This window comes from Rattus norvegicus, chromosome 16 (assembly GCF_021556685.1).
Source record: "Rattus norvegicus strain SHRSP/BbbUtx chromosome 16, alternate assembly SHRSP_T2T, whole genome shotgun sequence".
Taxonomy (NCBI): Eukaryota; Metazoa; Chordata; class Mammalia; order Rodentia; family Muridae; genus Rattus; species Rattus norvegicus.
In genome coordinates, this window is record NC_141549.1 from 53,659,719 (window position 1) to 53,680,236 (window position 20,518).

General features: G+C 44.4%; 1 protein-coding gene and 1 long non-coding RNA gene across 4 annotated transcripts in view; both read left to right on the top strand.

Moving 5' to 3' along the window:
- The window catches only part of Erich1 (glutamate-rich 1), a gene marked incomplete at its 5' end in the record, with an annotated part of 52,793,804 nt that overhangs the window by 22,789,159 nt on the left and 29,984,127 nt on the right, over positions 1-20,518 (top strand).
- LOC120097385 (uncharacterized) overlaps positions 7,231-20,518 on the top strand; it is a 69,122-nt gene continuing 55,834 nt past the window's right edge. The window contains exon 1 of one of the 4 annotated variants that reach the window (XR_015640363.1): positions 7,231-7,631. This is a non-coding gene — a long non-coding RNA (uncharacterized LOC120097385). The remainder of the gene's footprint in view (positions 7,632-20,518) is intronic. The other 3 variants (XR_015640365.1, XR_015640364.1, XR_015640366.1) reach the window with 3 other exon arrangements.

Consider the following 20,518-nt stretch of genomic DNA (forward strand, 5'->3'; position numbering starts at 1 on the left):
CAACCTTTCAGTGGTGGGGCCCAGGAGAAGTGGATTTGGTCTTAGTTGACAGCTTTAAGAGTTAAAGTGTTCTTTTGGAACCCTGATTGGTTCCAAATACAGTGAGTCATCATAAGAAAGAACAGCAAGCCTGTCCCCTGAACCCATGTGGCTTGCTATCTTGCCACGTCCTTACATCTTCCTGTGTGAGTTCTATGCTGATGCCATCTGCCATAGTGTGATGTGACCTTAACTAAACAGTTCCTAGAACCTGCTTTTGAAGGACCGGAACTGTGAGTTTAATAATTAATCAATAATAATAGTTGCTTTTTAATTGTAATAATAAATAGCTTTTAAATTATGTGTGTGTTTCTGTGTGGGGCAATGCGCCTATGCACGTAAGTGTGGGTGCCTGGAAGGGTCTGCATGCCCTAGAGCTGTGAGTTACAGTCACCAGTGTGGGTGCTTGGAATAGAAACTCTTAACCACTGCAAAATCTCTCCCCATACCTCCACCAAAACTCTTCTGTAAAGCATTGACTATTGGGTATTCTATCATAGCAGCAAATGCCAGCCTCGTACGGTTAGGAAGGAGTGAAGCATGGCAAAGGACTGTAGAGCAGAGGCTCGTTACGTCCCCAGCAGAGTGGGCTTTGAGCTCGGTCTAAACAAGAACTGAAAAGTAAACCGTAATTAAAGAAAGATCTATAGGTACATCGTCAATTATTAATGTCCAGCACTGAAAAACCATGACAGAGGCTTTCAGACTCCTTAAAGACCCACTTCCCTCAACAAAGAGCTCTGACTTGACAAACTGATCTGGTCCTGTAACCCAGTACGGTTCGTTTTAAACCAAAGCTATTTTGTTAAAACATATACTCAAGATATTAGTAGAGAGGTGAGCCTAAGTTTTTTTTTTTCCATTTAAAAGCTGGAACTGGGAGGAGGAGGAGGCCTGGAGCCAGCATGGGAGAAATGTGTGCCTTTAAAAAGCTCTGTGAGATATCTCTTAGCCCCTGAGACCATAGATTGAAAACAGCTTCCTCGGGATGCTTCAACGGAATCTCCAAGAATGAAAAGGAAAATTCACAATCCTCAGATGAGTGCCCACAGACATGAACTCGTAGACCCTCCTAGGGGCTTCATTAGTAGATATGCAGCTGTAATGACAGTGGTGGCCTTATTCACGGTCACATTCGGGATGAATGGAAGATTAGCCCCGAGTTATTTGTTAACTCAGCATTTCACTCACAAGTTACTTTAATTACATGCCTGTGTCTATTCCATAACAACAAACATCTGGTGGAAACTGAAGAAAATGTCTTCTAGCCAGATGTTTAGCTTATGGCCATGGAGGCAGAACACCTGTGTACCAAAATAGCATTTTGGCAGATGCTTGATAGGATATGTCTGGGGACCAGCTCCCGCCCTGAGTGCAGGCTCCCACGAGGTGTGCGGGCCGCCGTGAGGGTACCACATAAAGGCTCTTCATGTTTATCAAGGTGAGGACAGAAGGACTTTTATAACTCCTGGGCTGTGAGGTACATGAAGGGCTGCCCTCTGTCCTCTTCGTACAAATAAACCTAAGGGAGGGAAAAAGTAAGTAACCAAACGTGTTCTCATAACCACTGTAAGTTCAATGGTTTTGATGTCTCGGTACACTTTAACCAGCAGAGTATGTTTCACTATGTGAGATGCCTCAGCAAAACATGAAGACATACGTATATTCATCCCTTAATATGAATATGTGAATATATGCACATATCCATATCAGTATATACACACACACAAGCATACATGCATATACATAGATACAGACATATATGGTGTGTGTATATACAAGGAAGAAGGTATTTATTACAAGTACTGGCTCACGTGATTAAGAAGTCTCACCACCTGTCATTGACAACTAGAGACCTGGAAATTGGACCCCAGACCCACGCTGGGGGTAGAAATGAGCCCAAACCTGAAGGCCTGCAAACCTTACAAGATGATGTATGTGTGTGGGCCTCAGCCTGAAAGCCCACAGACCAGGAGCACTGTGCCCCGAGTTAGATGGAAAAGTCAAATTCACCATTTTTCCTTATACTTTATTCTGACCTTCCCTCAGCAGATGGGATAATTCTCTCTGATGTCACTGCGGCAGATCTGCTCTATTCAGCCTACTATTTCAAGAGCTAGTCCTTGAGCAGAAGGAAAAATAAACAAATTATACTGGCATATATATATATATATATGAACATACCATAATATGGACTTACTACATTATATACATCCGTTTCAAAAGAGCCAATACTCACCAATCATTGATCTCCCAGAAACATTGCCAAACACACCCACAACTAATGTACCTCAAGTAATCCAGGTACTTTTGCCTCTGTGAAGTTGATGTGTGATCCTGACCATTGTATGTATGGACAAGCATAAGAGAGCATGGAGTCATTAACAAAACATAACCCCATGTGTCTGCTCGTTTTCATCACTTACATTTGACACTTTGTAGAATGACCTATTTTTCTGTGACTGATGTGAAATTTGAACCAAGACAAGTGCTTTACCACCAAAGAAAGAAGAAATTTGTGTCCAAAGACATCAGTTGAGTGTAAAGTAGGTGCCCTCTTGCTGTATGGGTTCTTCAACAGTTTATCCTCCTGCTAGTCGGTCCTTGGTGGCTGAGGGTCTACTTCCCAGCTGGGGATGTTATCCCTCTACAGCATCTACGGGAACACGGTCTTAATTGGTGTCTCCGTTGCTATTGTTGTTTCCAAACAGTTGGCTGTGTCCAGACGCACCACAGTGTTGTTGACCTCTATCAAGTGGTTTGCGTGCAGCCCAACCTGGGCCTACCCACCTCTCTACAGCTTCCCCTTCACTCTTTTCCTTACCCCTTGCAGTACATATAGTATACAGGCAAAAATCTAGCTGGGTGCTTGTTTTTGTATAGCCCCTTGAAATAAGAGTGACGCTCACGGTTTTTACATGGCTAAGACTGGGGGCAAACATCAACTGAACCACACTTGAAGATGCTGTGTCATTCACACCGCTGGATCCATAACCAAAGTTGTGGTGCACCACAGCCATGATTCTTTGCTTATGTGTTGTCCGGGGTTGCTTTTGTGCTCAACAGAGCTGAGCAGTTACAACCAAGACTGGATGACCCACAGAGCTTAAAATGTTCAACCAGTTGGTCCTTTGCAACAGACGTTTGTCACCCCTTGTTTTAGCACACTCTCCTCCCTCCTGTGCCTAAAAACTCCTCCCAGAATGTTGTTTCCAGGGTTTTCTCTTTCTAGAATGTTCTTCTCTAACATTTTCCATGGTTTTTGTTTTCATGAGGTCTCATTGAACTTGCACGAAGCCAGCACAAAGGTCACATGATCAGAATTTGTACCTTTGATGGAGAGTTTGGTTTGAAGTTTTTATTATTATCATTCCTCTCCAGCAATAGCAAAGGAACGAGATGCTTTTTGAGAGTGTGATTGGCTCTGCATTCCATTAACATGGTGACACCTTCTGCAGACAGTGTGAATGACTGTCCCCTCTCATGTTGGACACACATTTAGAAGCTGAAAGAAAGGGCTGCATATTCTAAGACCCAGATTCAGCCAAAGGACGATTACTGAAGCTCTCGGGTGCCATTTCAGCTGTACTTCTAACCGGTGATCCCAGCAAGGAAGGAAAATTAGCCCAGTATTATTTTCTGTTGTTCCTGAGTCCTTTAATGTAATTGTGAGTGTGGACCCTCCGACATTTCAGCGGACCAGTCTACCGGAAAAGAGACCAGGAAACCTTTGAACAACAGTTAGATCTTTTAGTTTATGGTGTGGTCAGTTTGCACAGATCTGAGATTTCCTCTCTGCATGATCACTGGATAACCTTTTTACTTTCTCAGCTGCAAAAAAAAAAAAAAATGTGAACTCACCTAATTCTTTTAGAGATTAGGTAAAAAATCAGATGAGAAAAGACCTGTAAAACTGATTTTTAAACCAAAGTTAAAGAAATAAACAACATTTCCTTAGTTCTCCCATAACCATAAAAGAGCAAGATAAAAGTCTACGTAAGGAATACCCTGCAATGCACACACACACACACACACACACACACACACACACACACACACACATACACACACACACACACACACACACAGGCACGCATATCAAAGATCTTAAGGAAATTCAGCTATGTTTGCACATTCTCACCTGTATTACTTTGTTCCTTAAACTACAGACAGAAGAGAGAAGGGACGTTTCTAGATCACAAATATATTCAGTGAGATTCAGGGTGCTGCCTGTCCTGGGCAGAGATAAGAGATAGAAAGACTGGGAATGGCAAAGAACAGAGGTCAAAGATCAAGGCCAAGGCAGAGAGAAACTCTGGATGGAGAAACTAAGTTGGATGTCAGTTTCAACTTAGAAAGCACATCAGGCAGGGGGTAGGGGGGAACTGTTTAAATGTTACTGAGAGCAGTGAATGCCAGGGGGAGCCATCTGACAGGGGCTATGGAGGGAACCTTTGAACTGGGTCTTGGAAGCAAACCATCAGGAAAGTGACAGCCAGGCTCAGCTTAGGAGTGCTTTTAGCACCTGTCAAGGCTGGGGTGAGGGCCTCATGGTGCCATGGGCCCAGAGTTAGGATGGACGTGTGAGTTTATCCCAATGCTCTAACATAGTAGCTATGTGATCTTGCTCTCTGAGAGGCAGTTTTCTCCTCTGTAAAATAAGCACACACATGAATACATACATATTACATAGTTTTTGAGACAGGGTCTTCTGTAGTCTAGGCTGGCCTCAAATTATTCAACTGAGGATGACCTTGAACTCTACACCCAGGTTATGTGGTGCTAGGGACTAACCCAGGGCTCTATGTACGATAGACAGGCATTCTACCCATTAAGCTTTATCCCCAGACTCAGAACGATATATTCTTTTTCCCCCATGGGGAGTAAAGCTAATATCTAGAACACAGCAACCCACAAATCCTGAGTAAGGGAAGTGGTAGGTCCTGCTCTGGCTGGCATCTCAGTCACTGTCAAGACAAACACTTCATCCCCATTAAGCCAGCCTCCTTAGGCCACTAAACCTCAGTGAAGATGTAGAGCTGCTCTCATGAGCTGATAGACTCTCTCCAGGCACCTGGAGGTGACTCTGGAGAAGAGCACAGCAGAGGTAGAGAGGGCCACCTTCTGGCTTGGGTACAAGGGCCATACCCAATGTGCCTTTTCAGCTGTAATTGGCAGAAGAGTAGACGTAAAAGTCTGGGGCCCAAGTCAGAGATCCAAGCCAATGCCAGGGAATGAATTTCCAGCGAGGTACCAGAGCCTGCAGAGAACCTGATCACTGTGGGACAAAAGGAAGCTAAACTTTGGCTAGAATGGCTGGTCTCGGCATCAGGTGGGATGCTCAGAAGTCAGAAACAGAAAGTAGGCCAACAGGCAGGGGATACCTACTTAGTGGGAACATAGTCATGGCTGTTGTGGGCTATTTGATGCTAGGGTGTGGCAGGAGATCCAGTGCAGGATTTGTTGAGCATCTGAGGCCAGAACCCTTATCACAGCCACTTGCTCCTGCCCACACCTCCCTGTGTGTGTCCCTGCCCAACTGATCTACATTTCAGTGGCAGCCACACACCCCATTTCTCATCTGTGGGGAACAGGAGAATGAATGCACAGTACAAGTTAGGCCAGGGAGGAGGCCGGCACCTATAAACAAGCAAGAAACTCCAGATCTCCGGCATCTAGAAGGCTCTCTTAGAACAGATGGAAGGCTTGAGTCTACCTGGTGAGGACCAACGGTCATATCTACTTATAAAGCCCATTCTCCTCTACTTTGGACTTTACAGTTCCAAGACCAACATGGCCCCAGCTCCAGTTCATCCCCTTCAAGATCCAGTTGATGCTTGACTTATGGTTCTTCTCTTCTTGACTACCTGCCAGAAAGCATGATCCCTCAATGGCTCAATATGATGAGTCGGTGAATTAAAGAAGGTCTCTCACTGATCAGTAACATGTAGACTAGGAAGAAGTGTGAGAGAAAGTAATGGATGGTTTTCACCTTGTGGAATATTTCAGTGAGAATATTTGTTTTTAAGAATTAAAGAACATGCAGACTTTGCAAACTCAATTATCCTGCAGAAAATACTAGAGTCTAAATTCTGCCCCTTAGCCCTGAATTTGTATGTTGAATCTCCCACCCCAGAACCTCAGAATGTGACGGTGTTGAGAGACAAGGAGGTAATTAAGGTAATAAAGAGGTCATTCAGGTGAGCCCTAATCTAATATAACATGTGTCCTTACAAGGCATAAGATTAGGACACAGTGACAGACACAAGACAGGTGCAAACACAGATAACGCCTACGAGAACCCTAGTTAAAGATTGGCTATTTGCAAACCTAGAGAAAGCAAGCTCTCTGGGCCCTCCTTTGCAAACCCCAGCCTCTAAAACTGCAAGACAAACCATTTCTGTTGTTTAAGCCACCTGCCTAGGATATTTTGTCATGGTAGCCTTAGCTAGCAAGAGCTGACACGTCTATCTCAATGTCTCAAAAATCCACGGGAGTAAGCTGGGATACTGGTAACATTTATTTCAATATTATCTTATTGTAAACTTATTCTAGAACCAATGAGATGGATCAGTGGGTAAAGGTACTTGCTGGGCAAGCCAGGTGACCTGAGTCTAGTTCCTTGTGAGAAAAAAGAACTACCCCCACAAAGTTGTCCTCTGATCACTACAGGGCAAGCGCACGCACACACACACACACACACACACACACACACACACACACACACACACTCTTAGAGTAAACAAATCTTTTAAAACTAAATCTATTCAAAAACCTTTATCCTAGACATTTAAAGGTTTGCTTATTTTTATTTATTTGTTACCTAGTATCGCCGATTTGTGAATTAAATTTCCCCATCTTTGAATGAGTTGTTTGCATTTTACTGTAGTGTGACAAGGGAGATCCTCCCAAAGCTTGCTGATAGGGAAAGATGGTGGATTATTTAAGAGGTGAGGCCCAGTGGGATCATTGGGTATGTTAAAGCGACTTTGCATCTGTGAGAAGGGAGTGGCACTTGGGTGCTGGCTCATTTTGTTGGCACGGCCAGCCACTGGGCCTGCATTTCTTCAGGCTCTCACCACAAGTGTTTATTCTACTCTCTTGGAATCTTGGACTGAGACTGTTAGCATTTCCTTGGTTAAGTGCTCTTCACCATCCAGGCTGAAGAAGGGCTGGAGCCGAAGAGCTGGCGTGACAATTAGAGGAACGTTATGCTCCTGCAGAGATCCTGAGTTCAGTTTACAGCAACCATATCAGGTGGCTCACAACTGTTTCTGACTCCAGATACAGTACAGGGTTATCTGTGCCTCCGACCCCACAGGTACCTGCACTCGTGTACACACACGCATGCACACACTCTCACACACACACACACACACACACACACTTTAACAAAAACAAAATAAATCTTCTTTTCAAAAAAAAATGCCTAGCACCAAAATAAAGCAAAGGAAACAGAAATGTGACAAAAGCATGTGGAATCAACCTGAAGGACACCAGTTCTAGTCTGGCCACCGTCTTCCATCACATGCTGCCATTCACTTCAAAGCCGGCTTCCTCTCACAGATCCAGCACTCCTGGCCTCAGTAAAGGTAGGACAGACGGATTTATAACCAACTTCTATAACCATGTAGTAGGTTTTGGTGGTGGTCGTGGTTGCTTCTCAAACTTTAACTGATAGAAAATTGGGGACCAGAAAGAACCACTACATAGAAACCTAAAATGTGTGCTTCTGGCTTCAGGACTGGACGTTGGATAGATGGACGAGGGGTCTGTCAATGAAGGTTAAACTGACATGGGAGAAACATTGGGAACTAGAAGAAAGGAGACCTTTTTAATAGACTGAAAAGTTAGCAACATTAAACCCTGGAACGATTTAGAAAATAGGGGGGTGAGGGGATGTGACTGGAGCTGGTGCAATGCCTCAAGGAAAAGCACTCATTGCACAGTCTTGAGGGTAGCGTCTGGTTGACCATCACCCAGGTAGAGATGAGGTGAGGTGGGCCCTGTCAGGGCAGGGAACAGTGTCCCCTGTATCTTGTTCTGTTAGGGTATCACCCCTGTTGATTTCATCTAAGGATCCTAGGAGGACCCAGATAGCAGGCATTGACAGACAGGAAGGAAAAGCAGGTGAATTAGAGGGGTGGCAACCCTCCGAGAAAGAACCCAAAGGACATGGGCTTATCTGTGCAGTGATGCTAGGCGTTGACACAGGAGATGAGATCCAGAATCACTTCTGTGGTGTAGACACAAGAGGCCCCAGGAAATACTCTTTGAGGTCAAAGGAATGAGGACAATAGTTCTTATGTGGTCAACCGACGGGAATCCTGTTTGTTTGTTTGTTTTTTGTTTGTTTTGGATTTTTTTCTCTATCCTGACCTCTCTTGATGACACAAAGCAATGTAACTTGGGCTCTTGGGAAGGAGATTTTTTTTTCTGTGGGAGCAAAGGCTGTGAGCATTCTGCCATCCCAAGAACTGACAGGTATTGGTAGTCCCAAGTAACTGACAAAAAATGCCTAGTGAGTCATTTGGGTGACAACCAAAGTGCTTCCGTGGATTGTGCTTCGACAAACCATTTAGCAGATCGAGCTGTTCGCTTAGTATTTCCATCCCAAGGTTCACGGAGTTGATTGGGTATGCCTACACTACACGTTAGCATGACCCCTCGGAAATCTTGCCTTCTTTAATGCTTCTCTGTTTCTTCTACTTTGTATATGTGTGTGCATGTGTATGTATGTTATCACATGTGTGTGACACATACATGTAGGTGAGTGCACATGTCTATGTACGTATAATCATGCAGAGCCTTTCTTGATCACTCTCTGTTTCACTTATAGGCAGGAATCTCTCTGAACTCAGAGTTCATCCACTCCACTAATCCATCTAGCCAACTGGCCATGGGCCCCTCTGTCTCCACCTCCCAAGAGCTGGAATTACAGGTGGGCCATGACACCCACCCAATTCTTATGTGAGCGCCAGGGTACTCACACTTGCCCTGAGCCATCTCCTATAGATATTATGGTCTGATTCTTCCTCCCAGCCCCATGCTCCCAGAAATAGGACTGACTCGAAATATATTTAAAAGTACGCTGGCCATATAACTAGGCTTGTCTCTGACTAGATCATGACTAAAATAACCCAATTCTTTTAACCTACATTCTGCCACAGGGCTGGTTTCCTGTGCTCAGGTACCACGAGTCCTCTTTCCTCCTGGATGTCCCACCACCTATTTCCTGCCTAAGCCATACGCCGTCGGATTTATTATTGACAGGTGCCACATCCACACAGACATGATACTCTGCCTGTAATCTCCCAGCCCTCCCCCTCCTCTACATCTTCTCTCTCTCTCTCTCTCTCTCTCTCTCTCTCTCTCTCTCTCTTTCTCTCACTGTGGCTCTTAAGCATGAGGATCAGCTCGGTGATTGCTTCTGTCCATTTAAAAAGCAGAGAGAGTTGAATTCTTTTAGTGCAAGGCTCTGCCTCCAGACAGTCCTCTGGCCGCGTGACTTTTGGAGATGAGGTTTCCTCATGTGGAAAATGGTGACAGTCATGTTTGGACAGTCATGTTTGTTGCCTGTTTTCTTCTCAAGGCTCCCAGAACACAGATAAGAACATTGAGCCTGCCTTGTGGAGCTACACACACACACACACACACACACACACACACACACACACACACACACACAAACGCACATCTGGGAAATAGGCAGATCATTTATGACAAAAATAAGTCTTGACTTTCATCATTTAAAAGCTGCCTCATTCCTTTCTTGCATCTAATTAAGTCAAGCGAAACATCAGGTGATCTGGCTTTTGTTTTACTGGGCAAGAAAAATGTGCCCTTAAGTGTCTGGGAGATCTTTAGTGGATTTTTTTTTCTGTGCTGGAAGATTAAAGTTCTATCTGGAAGTGTTACAACGTATATCCTTTTAGTCATTTTGATGCTAATGTAGAAAAGTTCAGCAGGGATGAATATTCTAAATATATATTACTTTATTTAATGAGCATCTTCATTAATAGCCTTAGCTCATCCTGTGACAGGCATTTTCAAAAGCAAGAGTAGGCGGACGGCATGCAAACCCTGCAGTTGCTCGGAGAAGAAAATTCGGAGATCCAGATAAGTAAATATAATTAGAGATTTCACATGCAAGGGTCTCAGAATCGCTGCGGTTTCCCCCCTTCTGCAGCAGGAGACCTTTCTGAGGTGTAGTATTTCAGAGATTCTATTCCTGAGAGCCTTTCCCCTGACTCTACAGATGCCTCCCCGGCAGCTATAAGGTGCAGGGGCTTCGTTTTAATCACAAAATGTGTTCCAGTTCCTGTAATAATCTGCAGCTGTTTGACTGTTGCATTCGAGGAGTTTGAAAGATTGTTCACTTTCCCCTGGGGCAGCTTCGGAACAAAAGCAAACGATTTTCCACTTCCCAGCATCAGCGAAGGGCCACCTATCAGTGGAGTTTTTAGCATTTCTTCAATTAAGCTCCAGACCTACAGAGTTAGCGATGAATAAGAAAGAGAGCAAGGGGGCGGTGGATTGCCAGAGTTGCTTTTTAAAAACTGCTCCTGGGATGACAAAGCTTGGCCTGGTGCAGCCTTCGGCCCTCTCTGCAGAACACACCTGTAAGCAGGAGGAGAGCCCATCTCTGGATCCTCCCGTGTTGGCATGGGATGCCTAACACACAAATGGAGTTATAATTGGGGACAATGAGTTATGATATTTGCGACACCTCGACTTTAAAGAAATTTTTTTTATTTTAAACTGTGAGTTCAAGCAGTTTCCTTACGACTCTAAAACTCCATGTCTTCAAGGTGGTAGAGCAGTTCACCCCCATGGATGGGAGGAAGGCCAAACATAGCATACTTGCTTGGCAAGCCAGTTCTGCCCTGGCGAGCCTGGCTTGCCTTCCATCCCATGGCTTTTCCTATGCGTGTGCTTCAGATACAGTTTGTCATTAGCTGGGGCTTTTGCTAGGCTGTCACTTGTTCTTCTTTTCAGACTATTTGGAATCAACCACATAATAGTTAAGCCATGCTCTAAATATCTGTAACATGAGTGTCAAACAATGATGTTTAATTGTGCTCTGGGGGGATATTTGGCTATGTAATGATTATGGGTTCTCCACAAACACAAAGGGAAATGTTGCATGTGGCTGTCACTGTCTTTCAGTAAGCATTCAAACACTCCCGCACTGCATCGACTTCTGTAAGAGACAGGCTAGGAACACAACGTCGAAGTCTTGTTTCTGCCCTTTGTCTGCCACATACGTACATTCAAATTGTCTGCACCCGGATGAGACTCGCATACTGATGCTCAGAAGAAAAAAGAATTTTATTCTACAGAACCAAGGTGTCTTGGATAAAGGTGACCTTTCGGATCAATGATTTAAGGTTCTACAAGAGGTTTTGGTGTGTGGAGGTGCTGGGATCTTGCTCCCTGTCCCAAATCTAAGATCCTTACTGAGGGATCCTGGGGTTCTCTTGTGAGCCTGGTACAGCCAATGGGGCTGGGTTTTCCAAGGCAGTTGTTAGATAGCACCTCTGTCCTTTGTGCTGAGCAAGTCAGAGACACACTGGTGTTACAGTCTGCGGAGTTCCTCGGAGCTGGGCACTAGGGTCCCAGGAGCTAATGTCTGAACTCAGAGCTATTACTTACTGTAGCAAATCTTCATTCACTACTCTCTCACAGGAGCTAAGGGCCTTCAACCAAGAAGAGAGTGAAAATTCAAGATCCTTGAGGAGAGAACAGAAAGGGATGGTGGGAAGAAAAAGGGAACCCTTTCCTCTTTGTCTATTAGCTATTGTTGTTGGCCTCCCCGGGATTGTAGTTCCCACAGTCCTTCAGGGGACCCTGACATTCAAGAGGCTCTCTGGACAGCTCCTACCTAATGATGCACTTGGCATTCTGAATCGTTGACCCAGCCTGCAACCGCTGACCTTTTCTTCGCTCTCATCTCTAACATCTCTGAGCTACTTTTCGCTCGTCTTGTCCCAGGGAGCTACTACTGAACCACTGACTGGGTAAAAGCACATGTAAACCTTTTCTCTGATTCTGAAAATGGTAAAGCATTGAGAATGTCTTACTTTTGAAAATGCAGCAGTCATCGGATCAAGTATTTAACTCGTTCCACAAAAGGTAAGATTACACGTGTTCCAGTCACTGTTGCCTGGGCAGGTCACTCCTCTGAGATCAACCTGATGACCAGACTTCAAAAAAATCACCCGCCACTTTGCCATGGTACAGTTTCAAAACATGAAATTTCCTACTAGGGCCTTCCCAACTGCTTCCTGTCCTACCCCATGGAGAAGAGTGAGGACAGAGTCACTTGCTAAAATTGCAAAGGCCAGACCTGCAGTTGGCCGCATTGAGCTGTTTCTGAAGCTCAGAGCAGCTGTGACTCATTCCTCCTACGGTCCCTTCACTTCCCACCCCTCTCACCAAACCAGCTACCCGTCTCACTCTGACTCCTACGAGCCCACTTATTTTCAAATTTGCTCAATAAACATAACATTCAACCCCAACCTGCTTTTCACAGAATGTTGAGAGAGAACACGCGATAAAAAAAGAAAAAGAAAGAAAGAAAGGAAGGAAGGAAGAAAGAAAGAGAAAGAAAGAAAGAAAGAAAGAAAGAAAGAAAGAAAGAAAGAAAGAGAGAGAGAAAGAAAGAAAGGGGGTGGGGTGGTATGGGGAGGTGGGGCGCGGGGTTTACAGAGGAAAGAAGACTGGATGAGGATTGCTTCCCTGGACTTTGAGGAGCGAGAAATAATGGCTAATAAGAGACAACAGCCAGGTTTAGGACGCGTGCCATCCTGCCCAGCTGAGTTAAAGGAATGCACTCATCCTAGGCAGTGTGCAAGGAGTTGCTCCATGAGCGTCTGCGCACATAGCTGTGTGATTAGGACCCTAACAACATTCTGGTGCCCTGGCTAAGCTGAGAGGGGTCACAATGGGCAAAACTGGCTTCCTGCCACACAACAAGGAAGCTCAGACATATTTTCTCTGTGCCACCTTCCGGCCCTGTTGCCAAAAGTCACAACAGGAAACACAAAACCTCGATCTTTCAGAGAAGGTGCAGGTATTTCCTGGATGGTCCCAACTGCCAATAAGAAAGAAAAAAAAAGCAACGTGTGGGTAAGAGAGAACAACAGAGCCTTTCAAGAAAAACTCCCTGGAAGAGAGCAAAAGAAGAAAACAGAGTTTGATGAAATGTGACTGAACCAAGTAACACTTAAAAGCCAGTTCCGGGAGACAGCAGTTTTAAGGGAGTGTCAAGACATGTAACCATTTCCCAATTCATGTCTTAGACCCATCTCTACTTTGCTTCAGTCCCAGAGTCCAGGGACTCCAAGAGTCCCCCAGTACTTTGAAAAGAGAAAGTATTCAATAGATTTGTTCAGTAGTATCAGTACTAATGCGTTAGTAGTTTCTGTATACGTGTGACGTGTGTGTGTTTGTGTGCGTGTGTGTGTGTGTATACCTAAGGGTGTACAGGTGGCTATTCCCGTGAACACGTGTATGGAACTCAAAGGAGTTGAGGTATCCTCCTCAGTCACGCACTGGCTTATTCCCCTGAGACAACCCTGGGGTTACAGGTGCACACACACAGCCACGCCCATCTTTTTCATGTGGGTGCCAGAGAACTGACCTCAGGTCTCTTCGCTTGTGCAACAAGTGCTCTTACACATTAAACCACTTCCTCAGCTCCTGGTCAACATTATGTGAGTGCCTACCACTTTTCAGGCACTAAACCATGGAGCACTGGCAATAGAATTATCACTGTCACCTTCACATCCTTTGGTACACCCATGCATTAAATCATACGTATACAGAAAAAAACGAATAAAAGAATTGGTTCCAGAACCCCTCTCAGATCCTCAAATCCAAGGACGTCCAAGCCCTTTCTAGTAATGCTATATTGTTTCCATATAACACACACACACACACACACACACACACACACACACACACACTTCCCTACACTTCAATCATGTCTTGATTATTTTCAGCGTGGACTGTAAATTGGGCTGAGGATGTCGCTCAGGGGTGGACCACTTGAAATGGCCCTGAGACTGTGTTGTCATAATGGCATGCTCAGAAGAGACACAGCCACCTCGGGGTACTGCATAGTACATAACGAAACAGCGTAGCATATCTTTCTTTTCAACATTTTTCAACTCCCAGATAATAAGGTTTGCAGAGGTGGGGCCAGTAGATATGAAGGGCTAACTATCTCTTTGGCTTGGAGATCAACCCAATGAAGCTAATCATTAGACTCTTCGTGGAAACCAGAAACCTGGGTTTAACATGAGCCCCAATTAAAAACACAATTTATGTTCCAACTTGCAGATTTTATTTTTTCCTTCCTTTGCTTTAAAATTTAGATCAGTCTGAGCCACAGCCTTTTGCTTGAAACACTTCTCAGCGCCTATACGCAACTCCCAGGAAGAGGTTCACTGTCTTGCTACTCAAAGCAACGCTTTCGTCTCTGCACGTTTGGACCTGGACTTAGGGTTGTCCCCTCAGTTCCTTACGTCCCCTGGTGGTTCTCCATCCCCAGGACCTACCAATCGACTCTGCCTCCTTCTACCTTTATTTCCAGCAGTCAACAAACATGACAAACAACAGGGTAACTAGTTACCTCCTTTGCCAACACTGCACAAGGCACAGGAGAGATGGTCGCCGCCATCACCGTGACCATCACCATGCTTGCTTTAAAGATGAAAAAGACAGAACTGCAGAGGAACTACCGTTTCCTAAGATTACACAACAAAGCAAAAGTCAATCTCAAGTTCAAACTCGAGTTCTTAAATCCCGTGCCTCTGACTCAGTGACCCTAGCCCTAATCTGAACCTTAGCTTGGCTGCTCTCTCTGTGTGTACTCTGCTTTCTTTTGGGTGCTTTAAAAAAGATCTGTATTTTAAAACATATGTATTATAGCTCTAACGTCAAATTTATAAAGGCAATACACAAACATGAGGTCTGCCTCTTTTAAGCACCGTTTCCTAAGTCTTGACAAACGTATATGGTTAAGTAACAGCAGATACAGAATAATTCCATACCCCAAAGAGTTCTTGCTGGCCATTTAAGATCAGTCCTCTCCCTGGTTCCTGACCTCAGCCATCCAAGTCAGCTTTTCCTTCCCACAGATTCTCCTTTTAAACTTGAAGAATGTTGGGCAGGAAGAGATGGCTCAGTAATTAAGAAGACCACCACTGCTCTTGCAGAGAATGCCGTTGGGTTCCCACACCCACGTGATGGCTAATAAATGTCTGCAACCCCTGTTCCAAAGAATCCGATGTCCCCTTCTGTCCTGTGAAGTCACCAGGCACACATGTGGTACACTTACATATGTGCAAGAAAACCAGCTGTACTCATAAAGATCTTTCTTTTCCTTTCCCTCCTTCTTTCTTCCCTCCCTTCCTTCCTTCCTTTCTTCCTTCCTTTTTTCCTCCATTCTTTTTTCCTTTCTTTCTTTCTTTCTTTCTTTCTTTCTTTCATTCAGGGTCTCCCTATGTAGCCCCAGGTAGCTTGTGCTTTGGTCATCAAGCTGGCCTCACACTCACAAAGATCCAACTACCTCTGCCTCCCAAGTGCTAGCATTGAAGGTATTTGCTACTGATCCTCGCCCAAAATAAAACAAATCTGGAAAAACAAAAGTTAAAGGACAGGACATAGATAGAATCATCCTTGTCTTTTGTATACTTTAACTCAGCATAATTTTTTATATCACCCATTTGTTGTATTAACAGTTCTATCTCCTTTGTCTCTAAGTCATATGTACACCTTTGCACAGATATGCCACTGTATGCAGGTGCTTTAGATGGCAGAAATTATATTGATTCCCAGTTTGGAGATGCTTGAAAGAAGCCTCTAGAAAGGTCCGTGCATAGGCGCTATATGAGTGCATGTTCGTTCTCTTGGATAAATATGCAAGAACGGGCTCTAAGAAAATATATGTGTTTGATTTTGCAGCAATCTGTCAAACTGGGGACTGGGAGATGGCTCAGTTCATAAAGTGCTTACTGTGCAATCATGAGAACATGAGTTTCCCCAGCACCCATGTGAAAGCAGCATGTGTGTAATGCATGTCTAAGACACCAGTGCTGGGGAGGGACAGAGACCAGTGGGTCATTCTCTGGAGCTAATTATCCTGCCAGGTTCAGTGAGAGACTTTGTCTCAGAAGAAAACAGTGAAGAGCAACTGAGAAAGACACCCAATGTTGATATTTGGCCTCTATATCAATGTGTAAATAGTTACACACACACACACACACACACACACACACACACACACACACACTACATTTTTTAAAAGATGAAAAAAAAAAACCCAATCCGTTGAACCATTTTCTGAGTGGCTCTGTGATTTTGCATAAAAGCCAGCAGTGCAGGCGTCCCAGGTGCTCTGCACAGACCGTTGGCATTGGCACTCTAATTTTAGCCACACTGAGACACATGGAGTGTTACCTCGGTACAGTTTCGACTGATGACTAAGGCCGTTGCTCATCTGGTTCATGCACTCATTGTGATTTGTCTTCCTTAGATGAGTGCCTTGGGTTCCTTTCTAGGCAGGCAGTTTATTTTCTGTTTCCTGATTCGGGAAGCTCTACAATCTGCACAAGGTTCCTTTATCAGACATACTAGGCAAATGGCTCCTCCAAATGCACTGCTTGGCTCTCCGTCTCCTGAGCGGCCTATTTGAAGAGTGCTTTTCTGTTAGAATCACCGCAGCCGACTGATTTCCCTCGTGCACCCTGATTTTTCAGTATTAGCTAAGACTCCTTTGCCTAAGCTAAGGCCACAGAACCTTCATTTCACACGTTTCCCCTGAATCCTTTGGCAGTTTTGCCTTTCATTTTAAAAGATCTATGTTCTGTTTTATGCCAACTTGAATACGATTCAAAGGAAAGGCCAAAGTCTGCTTGGGGACGTCTGTAAGGGAATCGTCCCCCTCAGAGTAGGTATAGGACATACCCAGATGAAAATTTCTCAGCACAAAGGAGATTTATTACCTCAAAGGGGCAAGCAGGGTGGAGGTGGGATAGCCAGCAGCATCAAGCAGTAGGCAGCAAATAAGTGATTGGCAGCAGGTGTGGGTTTTTAAGAAGAAAAAGGAGGAGGCTGTGCTGGGGCGAGTTGGTAAGACAGGCTAGCCAAACAATGAGTTTTGACTGTTGGAGCTTGCTTGGTGTTTTATCTCAGGAGTGAGTCAGTGGCCAAATAAGGAAACGGACCTTGGGGGCTAGCTTTAAAGATGTAATCTAATGGTTTGGGGCTTTAAAAAAACAAAAACAAAAACAAAACCAAGACAGAGGGAAGGGGGTAAAAGGGCAAAGCCTGTGGACGCCATATTTAGCATGCTTGGGACTGTTAAGAGCCCTTCAGTGTCCAGTTGCTTCAACACCACTGACTGCAAAAGCTACCCTTTCCCCATGGACCTATGTGAGAAGGTGTTCCAAAGTCAGGGGGATGTGCGTAGGGCATTTCTGGCCTCTAGTCTGCTTAGTTGGTCTATTATCTTCATCCAGCAAGACATCGACTTAAACCCTAGAGATGTAGAGTGTTTTGAGACAGGTGTTACACGTTTTCTATTTTTACTCTTCCTATCCAAAAACATTTTGGCTATATTACTTTCGATATTATTTATATTGCCTTTGATGTACATGGTAAGGATAACTTACTGATTTTGACCAAACCAAACCAAACAAAAACAAAAAAACTCTCTGGGATTATACCTGGGATATGCTGACTCTAATAGTCATCTAGGAAGGAGTCAGCATCTTACAATATTGAGTTTTATGTTCCATGAATACAACTCAAGTCTTCCCCAACTCAAGAAACAAACTTCCCGCTTAGAAATGAGTCCAAGCCTTGGAAAGACATTTATCTAAGGAGGACAATGCACTCATCATAAATTCAGTTTTGGTTGGCAGTTTTCTAGGTGCAAACCTTGCCCTTAAACTTAAATTTATCTCTAACTATTCCACATATTTTTAAAATGCATGTGCGTTTCCGTGTGTGCGTGTTGTAAGGGGTCATACACGTGAGTGCAATGTCTGTGGTGTCCAGAGGAGTCGATTGTCCTGTAGACGGAATGACAGGCAGCTGTGCGGCACCCTGTATGGCTCAGTTCTGGGAACTGAAGTTAGATCCTCTTCAAGAGCCACACTTGCTTTCAACACTGAGCCAGCTCTCCAGTCCCCATATTTCACCTGTGATACTGCAAAGTGTTTTAATTTCAGCATCCAGTTACCTCTCTGAGCCTTGAACATGTAAGCTTAACAAGACCCATTTTACTGTTTCAAGTAGCTTTCCTGGAAGATTATCTGAGAAGTTTTATGTAAATGATCCCACAATCTATGTGTAAAGACAGTATTATTTCTTTTAGGTCTATGTGCGTTTTATATAGTTTTCATGCTAAGTACACCAGATGGGGTGTACTTGAAGATAATACTAAATGGAAATACTTCCCACCCTGCCACCATCCTGAAAGAGAAGGGACGGAGAGGGCAGGTGGGTAGGTCAGCTGGGGAAAAGCTGGCATTGCAAGCAGGAAGACCCGAGCACATGGAAAACACTCAGCTGCGGTGGTTCATGCTGCTACTCCTTGCCCTGGAGCTCACTGACAATTAGCCTGTGAGAGACCTTAGCTCTAAATCACGGGGACAGCTCTTGAAGAGTGACAGGCACATGATACTGTCTTCTGACCCTACACGTATGCACACATATTTGACATGTGCATCTGTGTGTGTGTGTCACAGAGAGTGACAGAGAGAGACAGAGACAGAGACAGAGACAGAGAGAGACAGAGACAGAGAGAGACAGAGACAAAGAGAGAGACAGAGACAGAGAGAGACAGAGACAGAGAGAGAGACAGAGACAGAGAGTGACAGAGGGAGACAGAGACAGAGACAGAGAGAGACAGAGACAAAGAGAGAGACAGAGACAGAGAGAGACAGAGACAGAGAGTGACAGAGGGAGACAGCGAATGACAGAGACAGAGAGACAGACAGAGACAGGGAGAGAAATGTCACATTGACTCTTTCACAATTACGTCTGTAGTTACCTGAAGGTTGTTTATAGATTTTTATTTATTTTTATTGTCTACTCATCATTTAAATTACAAAAGGATGAGAAATGTTGTCAAATATCTTTTCTGCATCTCTCAAGATAATTGTGCGCTGTTTTTAATCATCCATTGGTGTGACTAAAGACCATGGAGGGCCGGAGCATCTTCTCCTCCTCAGATAAATTCCACACACTCATTGCACGGTCTTCCTTTGACGTGCTGATGGACTGTGTTTTCTCATATTAGTAAGATCTGTCCTCCTGAGATCTGTAAAGGTCCCCCCCCCCATAATGTCTTTGTCTTGTTTTACTATCGGGCTGTCGGGCCATTCTTTAGAGAGTTTCGAAGCAGTTCATACCACTTTTCTCAATGCATGGTAAGAGTCACATGGAATTCATGTAGATGTGAGGCTTTTTCATGGAAAAGGTTTTGACTACAGACCAGACTTCTTTCATTCGAATTGTTTAATTGAAGGCTGTTGGAGCTTCGAGTTTCCTCTCGAATGAGCCTAAGTAGCTTCTGTCTTTCAAGAAATGTGTTTACATGTGATTTGAAAGTAGAGGGGGGAGTTTAAACAGAGATGTAGCTTGTGGCGAGGGAAAGAAGTGGGTGGGGGAAGTCAACCCAGTGAAAGCGGCAGGAGTGCTCTGTGGAAACCCTCTGCTCTGTAAATGACTTTTTTCTTTAAAAGAAGTTTTCACTACATTTTTATGTACATGGCTGCTTTCCCTTCTCCCATGTCTGTGCACCATGCCCATGCTTGGTGCCTTCGGAGGTTGCGAGCTGCCGTGTGGATGCGGGCGAGCTGCCGTGTGGATGCGGGAAGAGCTGCCGTGTGGATGCGGGGGGAGCTGCCGTGTGGATGCGGGTCTTCTGAAGAACAGCAACCGCTCTTAGCTGCGGGGCCAGCCTTCCACCCTCCAAACTCTTTTTTTTTAATTTAAAGATAATTTGAGCAGAAATACACTGCATGGATGTGTGTCACTTCTCTCTCAGACTATCAAGTAAAAATCTCAGTGTCAGGTGTAAGGTAACTCTCCATGTGTTGTTAGTCAGGAAGAGCCCAACCCCTCACCCCAAAACAATATAGTTATTTTGGTTACAGGACATAGAAAAATGAAGCTGGAATTCACCAGGAAATAAATTACTTTCCTGGGCTGGAGAGATGGCTCAGTGGTTAGGAGCACTGACTGCTCTTCCTGAGGACCTGAGTTCAAATCCCAGAAACCACATGGTGGCTCACAACCATCCATAGTGGAATCTGATGCTCTCTTCTGGTGTGTCTGAAGACAGCTACAGTGTACTTATATACATTCAATAAATAAATATTTTTAAAGAAATAAATAAATGTCTTTCCTTCTTTCATAACACCCAAAAGTGTTATTCAGAGCAGTGTCAGATAAAATTCGT